Below are 12,011 nucleotides of genomic sequence, written 5' to 3' on the forward strand. Positions count from 1 at the left end.
CCCAAGGCTGTTGATGCATCAGTTTAGAACACTGCATACATTTCTCATTAAGATCGTAGGACATCCTCAGGCTGGCCTGTTCAAGCATGCCTAACTCACTGAGTGACTAGACTCTGAGGCTGGGCTTAGAGGCTCCCACTTTCTCCTCCTCCTCTTCCTCATCTAAACAGGATCCTGGGTGCACACTATCATATATTTGGCTCGCCTTTACCACATCTGTTTTCCCCACAGACGACAAACCCAGGAGCACAATGACTTGTTCACTGTCACATCCTTACACAAGACAAGACACATAGTGAATAGTCAGCAAGTATCTGGTTTGTATTGAGTTAAATTCTAGCTGAAATAACAAGGATATTGGGAATGCACAGACAGTGCCTTTTAATCTAGTGTCACCACAAACCAGCTGTGGGATCTCGATGGAAACTTCACAGTTCTCTGAATTTGTCAACTGTAACTATGAAGTTACTGATGGTAACTCTTAATGGGTTTCCTCCTTCCTTTCCTCTTACTGGAGAGCAACTCCTAAAAAATGTGTTTGATGTTTCCCCGGGGAAAAAAACACCCAGTTGGTTATCTAATACCAAGTGGTCAGGCCTGAGATTGCATACATAAAAGTAACATTATACATACTGAGCAGGTATTATTTATATATCTAGGGACATTAATGCTTATACACATCTGTATGTAATAACAAAGAAAAATTCATGAATCTTAATGAGAGCAAGGGGGTTGCATGGGAGATGCTGGATGGAAGAAAGGGGGCAAATGATATAGTTATACTTTTTTAAAAAAAACTACCATAAAACAAATAAACATACTTGTTTATTTAGTTGACAATGTCTGTACAGTCTTAGTTGAGGTTCTGATAGCAGGAGAATTGATGTTTGACATCAGGGCTTTCCAGCAGCTTTTAGGAACGTGTGGGTTCTATTTCTAGATTGATTTATGTCTATTAGACACTGATTGGTGGCAGTTCACTCAACACATCTTCCAAAGAAGGTTGGATTTCATTTGTCTTCATACTTTTCCATCTAAGTGTTGGTGACTTCAGGTGAGTGAGATGCTCTGGGATGGTCCCCAAATGTTGGGTTTATTTGAACTCGATCTTTAGTTTTAATTATTCATATATGGCTTTATATTAAAATACTTTATGATAGAGCCATGCATTAAAATATTAATATGCTATGTATGAACCAAACACAATATCAAGAAATTTATACACCAAAATGTACCAAAGAGCTTTTGCCTCTATCCTATACTTAAGTGTTACTGATGAGCAAAATGGAGGCTTAAGTGGTTCAATAGTCTCCAGCTACAGAGCAATTCTGTGGCAGAGCCAGACTTTAATCTGTCTTGATCTAAACCTTTCGCCCTGCATCTCATCAAGGGTAAATAAAAACAGAGAGGTCCCTCATCTCTCCAGTGTGTTCATAAAAACACTTCTGGCATATTAACTGGAAAGGCATAATACAAACATCTGCACGCTGCATGGAGAGTCTGCAGGCAGAAGGACCTGAGCAGACCACGGAAGCACGAGAAGCTGTGAATCCAGAGCTTTCGTATATATGAGCTCATTTTCATTTCTGGTAGTGCTTGTACAATAGATGATAGATGTTTTTAAAAAGAATTCCCTGCATAATTTAGAGGTGTAATCTGAATGGATAAAGAGATGGCTGACTTGGCTCGCTATTACAGTTTATACCACACATTTTCCCCCCGGGGGACCAGAGCTGTAAGAATGCTGGCAAGGATGATACTGTTTATGTCTCTGAAGACAAGAGTCAGAAAACCAATCTCTGCAAAAGTGAAATATTTTTTTCCTGCAGATAGAGCTGGTCCTTAGAGAAAACGGGGTGCCTCATATCTGGGTATAAGAACTACACGATCCAGTGAAGGTCAGAGAGGAATAATTATAATATTCCTAAAGTACTCCCCATTTCTAATTATTAATATATTTGAATTCTTTCCTGGAAGACAAGGTGCAATGCCACATCCTTATAGTTGTATGGTAAAAACTGAAACTAAGGTGGTACATACAAGAAAAAGGTTGCTAGCATCTTTAATCTTAACAGATGTCTGGCAAATCTATTATTTTTGCATCAAATTCTAATTGTTAAAATATCTAGTAGCCTTGGGCAATCCTCTTTGGCTTATCTGCTCATTCTTTCATTGGCCTGTCTCTTTCTGTCCATCACTTGAGGGTGATGTATCTATGTTTGTGTTTGGTAATTACTAATATCTGAGAGTGAAGCTGAAGCACTTTGGGGGAGCTCTGCACATCAATTCTGAGAAGCAGATAGGGTTGGCTTTTATGTCTCATCCTCCCATGTTATGTTCTGATGCGAGAGAGTCAAAGACAGAGAAAAGCAACCCCTTGCTTTAGGAGTCCATACTATAGCAATATTGTTGGCTAAAGTGGCAGATGCTAGACGATATTTCCTGAGGTGCTGATTTACAACAGATGTTGTTTTGACCATCTCATTTTAATAGATATGTGTGTGTGGGGGGGGTGGGGGGATATCCTGGCCTGACATCCTGGTATCTTTGAAAGGAACCAAAACAACCTCAGATCTCAAAACACGAAAGGCAGATAACTACTTCCAAACACTGAATGCTCCTCCCCAAGAAACTTTTAATGTTCTTCCAGGAATGAACACATGGGTTTGGCTCAGTAAAAACTTGATTATAGTCATCAGTTAGATTGACCTGTTGCTGATTGAGCATTCAGAAGAAAGATTTCCTTGCCCCTGAGCTGGTCAGGGAAGGACTGGAGCCATGCATTAAATGTTAGGACATTGTCTTGATCTTTGCAGGCCTTGTGGGTGCTGCTACAGCCTCTGTTTTATCTGTCTTTTGCTTGTAAATTTTGTTTCCATTTCTTTTTTGGGGGGTTGGAGGGTTGTTTGTTTGTGTCTTGATTTTTTTTTTTGCTTTTGTATCTTGTTTGTTTATCAAAGAGAGAGAACATAAAGTTGGGTGGGTAGAGAGGTGGGGAGGACCTGGGATGAATTGGGGTAGAGAAAAACATGATCAAGATATATTGAATGAAAAAATATTTCAATTAAAAAAATCCCTAAACTGTTTTTATTTTGAAGTAGGAACACTGAAGTCATAGTTAGAAATGAAACAGCTATGTTTTTACATTAAAAATAAAAGAGGCCCAAGAAAGCATTAATAAAATTAGAAAATTTTCAATACATCAGGAAGAATAAAACTACATTTCCAAATTTACTTTTCCAAATTTACTGTAGATATGTGAGTTGATCACAGAGAAGATAAAATAGAGGAAACAGGTGCACACTACCTAAATGCAGCCGAGGGAGCCGAGTGAGGACGGTACTCTTGGTAATAAGGTAGGGCTTGAAATATGATTTTAAAAAATACAGCCACAGTTTGGAGGTAGAGAAAAAGAAAGCACACGGGACATGTCAATCCTAAGATGAAAACACCCTCTTTGCTGGATCAGGAGGAAGACATTGCACCTCTCCAAACAAGGAGAAATGCCTTTGTCTGCAAGGCTTGCTTTTCAGCACCAGGGACAGAGCACAGCCGTTCTGTAAAGTCTGTAAAGACGTGGCTTTCTGGGGAAGGCTTTCATCACATCCGTTCTAAACCAAAAGCACAACGGTGATGTGTTTGTATAAGCGTGGAGGAAATATAATTGTTCTTCAGTGTGTTTTGCCTTTTCTGACCACTTCTCATGCACTTGAGATGGGCATCCTTCTTCAGTCTTGTCCTGGTGAAAGAAAAGAAGTCAAGGGCTATGATTCTAAAGCCTTCTTTTGCCGAAGATCTCTTTCCTGGTGTAATGGATCCCTAAGTGGATTAGTTAGTAAGAGCACTGAGTTCTTCCCAGATAAAGTGTACCTAGATGTCTCCTGACTCCAGGCTTGAAGTCAGATCTGCCTAAGTAGAGGGGAAATTGTAGCAAGAGCCTGTTGTGAAGTGAGACAGCCATAGGGTTTTAATTTGGGGGGTTCCTGCTGTGAGAACTCCATCAGCCATCTCTGAATGAGTTGTTGATATCTATGTTCTGCTCCTGAAGGATGCAGATGATTAGGGGATGATTAGGGGTATTTTCACTGTAGGAAAGAGAGAAGATTGTGTTGATTTTTCTTCCCCATCTTTTGTGTGAGGTCAAACTGTGTTTCGATAGCAACTTGTATCACAAATAATAAAAACCCAGAGACAGAAATTGGGGTTCAACCTGAAAACCAAAAAAACAAAAACAACAACAACAACAAAAAAAAAAACCAAAGCAGCCAAGCCACTAGAAAAGTCTTACCTCTACCAAGGCTGGGCGACTATAAACTAAGCAGACTAAGCCTCTCTGTCCTTGCATTTTATATTCCTTCTAGTGCTGAGATTAAAGGCATTATGTCTGTGACTTCCTAGTACTGGGATTAAAGACATAGGCCACCACCATCTGGATTTGTTTTTGCACTGATCTTGTGTAGCACAGGATAGCCTTGAACTCACAGAGATCCATCTGCCTGTCTCCCATACCCTGAGATTAGAGGTGTGTGTCATCATTACCTGACCTCTAGTGTCCTTAACTTTGCCTCTGGACTTCAGGCAAGATTTATTTATTGTAATACAAATAATACATCACTACTACAGCAGCTTAAAAAAAACAAAGGCAAACAAACAAAAACCCTGTGTTCCCTAAAAGTTCCCTGTTCTTCACTCTGTTTCAATTTCCTCATCCAAAAAAAACCTCCTCATTCTCTCCACCATTTCCATTGCCCTCCTAATAGATCCCTAATTAATTATAGAAGATCAATATCTACTTGATAGAAATCCTCACAATTACTTATTATGTGCGAGCTACTCCTGCTAGATGTTGAACCTAAAATAATGACACAGACCCGGTTCCTATTCTCAAAAGAATTATCTGATGACTCATGATCTCCTTGTTCAGGAGTGTGAGGGGGCAGGCAGGGGTGGGAATATTATAACCTGCTTCTCAGAGGAAGCCTGTTTTCTTAGACCCCCTCAACAAGGGCTGCATTGGAACAGGAGAGTTAGCTTTGAGTCAAGGATGCACTCTTTGCTATAGAGCTTCAGATGTCAGAGTTCCAGGGATGTCTGGGATATGGGAGGATCTTGCTGATGTCAGTGGGCACCCACACGGGTACCACAGTGTGTCTAAAACTGTGCAAGGAGTGGAGATGAAAGCTGGTGGTGAAAGGGGCAAGAAGGAAAACCGAGCAGCGATGAAGCTCGGTAGTCAGTGGGAGGCTAGAGAGACAGACGGGAGAGCAGCCTCAAGGTGAGGCAGGAGACTCACTGGGAAGTGGGGTGTGGAGGCATGGAAACCCCACCTTTCACAGCTTTCTGGATAAGGAGCTTCAAAGGTTTTCAGCATCATGAAGTTCTTTTGTTGCCCTGTTCCCAGGGATGCATGCTTTTTCAAATTTATCAACTACCCACCAAGCGGCATGTATTGAATATTGAGTCATTTGTTTACTCATTAATAAAAATCAATGTTACATAAGCACTATTCTGAGTTTTCTGACCACCAAAGTTAAACAGGTTGCCTTGTTCATGGTGTTCGCTCATTACAATGAATCTTGACATTTTCAGCAGCCCATGCAAGAATATTGATGAGGAATGAGTATGCAATTCTGTTAACTTTCTGGGACTATTGCAAATAACCTACAGAGCCCCATTTTTATGGTAGAGAGCTCAGAGGAACCCATGGCTGCAGGGCCATTTGCTCTTTTGATTCAGTTAGTATTTAAGTTTTGAGAAGTTATATTTCAGAGCAGCTTAGATAAAGAAGCCTGGGGTATTTGGACATAAATGGTTAATCAGCACCAAAATATAAAACAAATAATTGAAACTATTAATTGCTTAAGTAACTATTTAAAGATGAATGGTGCATTAGCTGATACTCAATTACTACTCATTTCTTGCGTGATTGTATTGATTATCTTTTTACTGGAGGGAATTTTCTTTTTGGTAGGCTTGATTTGTGTGAGACGGGCTTTCAAATTAAGTTGGTCTGTGCCTGTTGCTTTTCCCAAGGAATTCTGAAATGGATAGCGAGAAGTACAGCCTCAAATTTGAATTCCGATGAACCTGTTCTTAGAGTGAAACAGTTGGGATTGCAGATCCCCTAGTCGTGTAATACTTGTTATTCTTTATTGTGGATAAGCTATCAACTTCACAAGATTATTTCTCCTCCTCCTCCTCCTTCTCCTCCTCCTCCTCCTACTCCTCCTCCTCCTCCTCCTCCTCCTCCTCCTCCTCCTCTAGTTGTTATTATTTTCTCCTCCTACACTTATACAGTGTCTCACCATGTAGCTCTGGCTGTCCTGGAACTCAATATGTAGACCAGGATGGCCTTGAACTCAAAGAGATCTACCTGCCTCTGCCTCCCAAGTGCTGGAACTAAAGGCTTGCATCACCATACCCAACTGCAACAAGATTCTTGATTTGGGGTCATTTACTTTGCTTCTTTGTTTGGATATGATAAATAGTGAAGTTTGGCTATAATTAGCTAGCACAGGAAGCAACGCAGCCTTGTAACCAGAAAGACAAGAATTTTCCTCCAGCTCTATCACCAGAGCCCTGTGCCTGGACCAGGTATATACATCTCTGTTTCCTCACTTGTACCATGGGAAGAGCCAGTGTAGCAAATATGCAAGTTTGTTCTCAGGATTCACAGATATGGAGTGCCTACAATGCCTGGTGCATATCAACTGCTCAGTATAAACCGAATGATAATAAGTGGAATGGATCCAGTTTTACACCTTAAAAGAGGATGGTACTTAGCTCTGGCATGTTTGTCAAGATGCACTGAGATAAATACGCAGCATACAGCCCATTGCCTGAAATGCAGTCAGAACTTAACAAATGATAGTTGTGGTCTTTATTCAGTCCCCGTAAGTGACTCTTATTTTGAAGAACAGAGCACAAATTAGAGCTCGTCTGATGTGCACACTGGCATCTGTGTCTTCGTCTATCTAGGATTCATTCATCAGCATTAAGATGTTAGAGTTACATGTTTAGAAAGGTTTGAATATTTTTTTTGCTTCTCTAGTCTGCAGGTTGGAGATTCCAGTGTGTCTTAATAAAAACCCTCAAAAAACAGCATTCAAGATCTGCGTAAAAGCATGAATTTGCTTTAAGCACGGCGAGGTTTGCATTGTTGTTGAAAGTGATGGTTTTGTTGTGTGTGTGTGTGTGTGTGTGTGTGTGTCTGTGTGTGTGTGTGTGCGTGTGCGTGTGTGTGCGTGTGCGTGTGTGTGTGTGTGTTTTAAATCTGTCAGGAAATGGAAGCTAAAAGCATTTGGTAAATGGAATAAAACATTTAGTAACTGTGCCATTTAAAAAAAAGAAAAGTTAACTCGCATTGCTTTAAACTTCTGTCACGTGAGTGATGTTAACAACAGCAACCAGTGTGTGAGCCCAGGGTTACATCTGTAGCCCCATGTGTGAGCCCAGGGTTACATCTATAGCCCCAGTGTGGGTGGGAGATCTCAGAGCAGGGGGCAGGGAGCCCACAGCTCTTCACTGTCCTGAAAGGGACAATGAGGGCTGCCACAGTGCATTGCAGCCCCTGAGATGGATCCACTGTCTCCTGTGAGTTCTTTTTCTTAGTGGTACAGGCTGCCCTTTGTCACTCAGTCACAGAGGAAAAGAGTTATCTTTCTTCTAGTGTCAACTATTGTGAGATTTTTCACTGAGCCCTAGCAAGTAAAAATTTTCCATTGACTATCATATCTATATATCCCTCTTTCTCCTTCTCAGACATGGGCATTAACAATTTCATGCATTTCCCCAGAATTTTTGGTAAAAAGTGAGATATCTTTTTATAAAGTGGTGCTTTGCAGTCAATTATAGAATACACCAAGAGTCTTTTTCCAAATCAAGGTGTATTTACTGCCTACTCCATTGTACAGATTAGATACCATTCATTGAATGGGTCTGCTGACTTAGGACTCTTATATGACTTACTACCTGAGGACATAATCAGGGCGATGTTTTACAAACACATGTGTGCGTGAATGTATATCTTAGGATGCTCTTCAGATAGATTTGAAGAGTGTCATAGCTTCCCCTAATGCCCTATCCCTTCACAGAAGCGTTCCTAGATAGGTAGATGGTGGATAGCTGCAAGCCCAGACTGAACTCAAGCAGGTCAGGACTAGAGGGGACAAGCCTGGACTGGAATCAGGCAGGCTGGGGCTGGAACTTGGTAAGCCGAGACTGGGACTTGGGTTGACATCTCTTTAATGTATGACCAAATCCAGAGCCTCGTTTTCCTCGTCTGAACATCTGGAATATAGAAACATTGCCTTTCTTTCACAGGTGCGTGCAGGACTCCCCTGCTCACAGGAGACTGGGTACCCACATCCTAGAGAGTCGTGAGCTGCACCGCAGTAAGCTTTGCACTTAGGGGTGGCAGATTGAATCAATATCCCCCTTGCCCATACCTTGAAGAACTGATGGCCTCGTTGTAAATAGCTAGGAGATGGGGGAAAAAAACCAAACTGTTTTAAAATGAAAATATAAGCCTGTCACAGGTGACATACTCAGAAATATCAGTCACAACTCTAGCAACTGGAATAGTGAGGAGTCGGTGGTAAAGGAGAGACCAAGGATTTCACTGGTTTGTTTGAAGTAGATTTTTTGGAAATTCTAAAAGAACTGTATGCAAGCTTTAATTTTCATAAAAATCACTAACATTTTATACAGCTACCCATTGTAAGTGTTCAGCATCCCTTGTCTCAAAGTAGAATTCTCAAAGTGTTAAAAAAAAAATCGGGTTATCCTCTCACAAGCTGGCACTTGTCCAGGTTCTACTTCACTGATGAAATAGGAAACAAGACAAATAAGAAATAAGTTGCTTAAAAGCATATGAACCTTGGTGCCTGGAGAGATGGCTCACTGGTTAAGAGCATTTCCTGTCTTTCAGAGGACCTGGGTTCAGTTCCCAGCATCCATACTGTGACTCATGATCTTCTATTACTACATCCTCTTCTGCCTTCCAAGGGCACCAGCCTTCACATACACAGAGACAGACATAAATAAAAATAAAATAAATCTTTAGGAAACGGATATAGCCCTGATCTTTTGTGAGAGAAGAGTTGGAACATTGCCACTGGGTCTCAGGCAGGTGATGTTAGCACAGAGCAATAACAACATATCCTTTTCCAAAGCAATGAACCGACACCAAATGCTATCTTTCACATGGTGGCCTCTCACCCCTGTAGAATTCTCAAGCTCTGCAGAGAAATAAACGTTTGCTATCTAATCAGCTGTGGATGGTCTGTTGGAACTGTATTTCCCGAGAGAGGCCCCTCGGTTGATTTTTATCAGAAATGTTCTATTAAAGTGTCATGTATCCTTGTTTTGCTTTCTTTTTTAAGTTTTGTGGGTTTATTTTTTTCTTGCACATTTGCCATGAATCTAACCTCGAAAGCCAATGAGATACTATTAACCTGCTGCCTGCTCTCACCTGAGAAGACTCCCCCTGTCAAAAGGGCTGTGGTGACACACACCTTTAATCCCAGCACTCTGGAGGCAGAGGCAGGCAGCTCTCTGAATTCAAGGCTAGTCTGGTCTATAGAGTATGTTTCAGGAGAGCCAGGGCTACACAGAGAAACCCTTTCTCAAAAACCAAGCAACCAAATAAGGGGAGATGGGTGTTCATATGAATGAAAGAGCACCGTTACAAACGTTCACACCAGAGGTAAAGTTTCCAATTGGTTTCACAGATGGCTGAAAGAAAGACCAAAGGCAGCCCCCCCTCTCATAATTGGATTTGGATTATGATACAGAGTTTTGTTTGGGTTCTCTTGACTTAAACTCACCTCATAGGTTCTCATGTTCTGAGGATACTGTTCTATATTTCAAAACACCAAAGGTTTCGGGTAACTCAGAAAGGTGGATTGGCCCTACCCCAGTCTAGTCACCCCCAACTCTCTCCTCTTCCTACTGTGCCTGTGCAAGACAGATCAATTAGAGTTCCTTCCAGATATCAGAGTTTATAATTATTTAAAAAATCACTGCAATTTGCAATGTTTTTAGGTTGGGTGGATTAATTTCTTTGCCAGGGCCGTAATAGGAAGACTGATTTTGTCATTTCAATTACAAGACACCGTTTAGTTTGGGTCTGGAAGACACTTCCATTGGGTTAGCCTCCACTTGCCTGGCACTGGAGCAATTAAGAGCGGCTGATTTGTGGCTGCACTTTTATGGTTTAGCACAGGTTTATCATCTTGAAGGTTTTCCATTTGCATAGAAGCTATACATTCTTTGGGTGACATTTCCATATCAGGCAGGGTTTATATTATGCATTGCCTCAGACTGCGCTTTCTGCTACGTGCAGGGAATCTGCAAGCTTGGCCAAGGGTGCTGATACAGACCAAGGGGATGTAGAGTCCCAGCAGCCACTCAGTCCTTTTTACAGGTGGACAATCCGAAACTCTGGGGATGGAGGGCTTTCTTTTAGTTCCTAATTGATGCTTCGAATCAGTAACCTCAAGTTTTTGATCTTGGCCACATTAATACATGCAGAAACTGCAACACAGAGAAGAAGAGCGATCTGCCCAAGGTCACCCAGCTCAGATTAGGAAAGGTGGGATGCAAAAGTCACATCCAGAGTTGAGTATCACCTGATCTCAGAGCACTCTCTGAGACAGTCTCCTCCACCTGATCTCGGAACACTCCTTGTGACAGTCGCTGCAGTGGGGACTTTCAGAGAGAACGAATGGAAGGTGATGGGTTTGCACTTTAAATACCAAGCTTCCCGAACCGTCTAATTGATGCTCTTTGGACTAAAAAGAAATGGATGTTTAAAAGAAGCCAGGGTTAGGAGGTCTAGAGGAAAGGGGTACTTTTAATATCTATTTTTGTAAGGCAAGAGATGTAATCCTGGGGGAAAGTACGCTGTGTGGAGCCCATTATATAAATTTGAGGCAATCGTGAAGGAATGAAGAAAAGATAAAAGAGCAATGAATACACAGCCCTGAAGATATTCGAAGAGAAGAAAGATCAGAAGTCACGGAAGGAACTAGAAGTTGGCCCAATTGAAAACAGTATCTCCGTCTTGGCAGATGGGGGAGATTAATGAAGCCTCAGCAGCAGACAGGATCTTGGACCCTGTCCTCACTGAAAAGTTTCTGCACCCCAATAACCCTCTCCACCGACACAAAAATCCAAATCAGACCAAATCAAACCGAATTAGAAAAAGCCAAGGTTTAATGGATACAAACACTCCCGAATGGCTTTCCAGTCCCCCAGAGAAGAGACAGGAGAGAAAGACCCAAAAACCATGTGTTTATTCTCTGGGGGGCAGTTTAAATACCCTTTGGGAGTGATCTTGAACATCTCTGGGGAGGGCATCGTTTGGCGTGCTTTTGGGGAACAGAGTCTGGACTGAGGCAACTCCCAGGGATGGGGGCTTGGGATGGAACTTCCACCCTAACATTCCAGACTCTTTGGATATATGGATGCCAGGGGTTGAGGCAAAGCCTATACCCAAACACTCAGTGCTCCAGTGGGAGTGAAAAGAGGCAAGCTGGAGCCATACTGCTAGATTCGACATTTCCCCAAATTCCTTCCTAACCCCCAGACAAGTTCCCTAGCCTTTCTGAGCTCCCATCTCTTCAATCTGAAGAGTTGCAATCATAATGTTGCTTATCTTGATGAGAGAATGGGTGTTTAGCTGAGTACAAGGTGTTTAGTTAGTACTCAAAAACATTAGTTCCCTGTGTTGTAACCACGAATGATATATTTATGATACAGCTATAGGTGATGTATACAGGTGATGTCAGCAGAAAGAATTATGAAAATAAAGAGTCAGGAGAGGGTTTCCCTGTCCCTCCCACCCTTGAACCTTGGGAGGTTATAGAGATGGAGAGTGGAGAGTTCAAGCCTAGACTGAGGTCTGTCTTAGCTTGATGCAACCAGAGAATCTATGGCATGCGTGATCTATATCTGGTCACTCCTGTCTGTGTCTTTGGAAGAGTGAGCTGGCCCAGTGTCACGATATA

The 12,011-nt window shown here is 41.8% G+C and overlaps 1 protein-coding gene across 2 annotated transcripts in view; it reads left to right on the forward strand.

Annotated features, from left to right (window-relative positions):
* The window catches only part of Dock2 (dedicator of cytokinesis 2), a 414,772-nt gene that overhangs the window by 178,157 nt on the left and 224,604 nt on the right, over positions 1-12,011 (forward strand). The window lies entirely within an intron of this gene.

Source organism: Arvicola amphibius, chromosome 4 (genome assembly GCF_903992535.2).
Source record: "Arvicola amphibius chromosome 4, mArvAmp1.2, whole genome shotgun sequence".
NCBI classification, from domain to species: Eukaryota; Metazoa; Chordata; class Mammalia; order Rodentia; family Cricetidae; genus Arvicola; species Arvicola amphibius.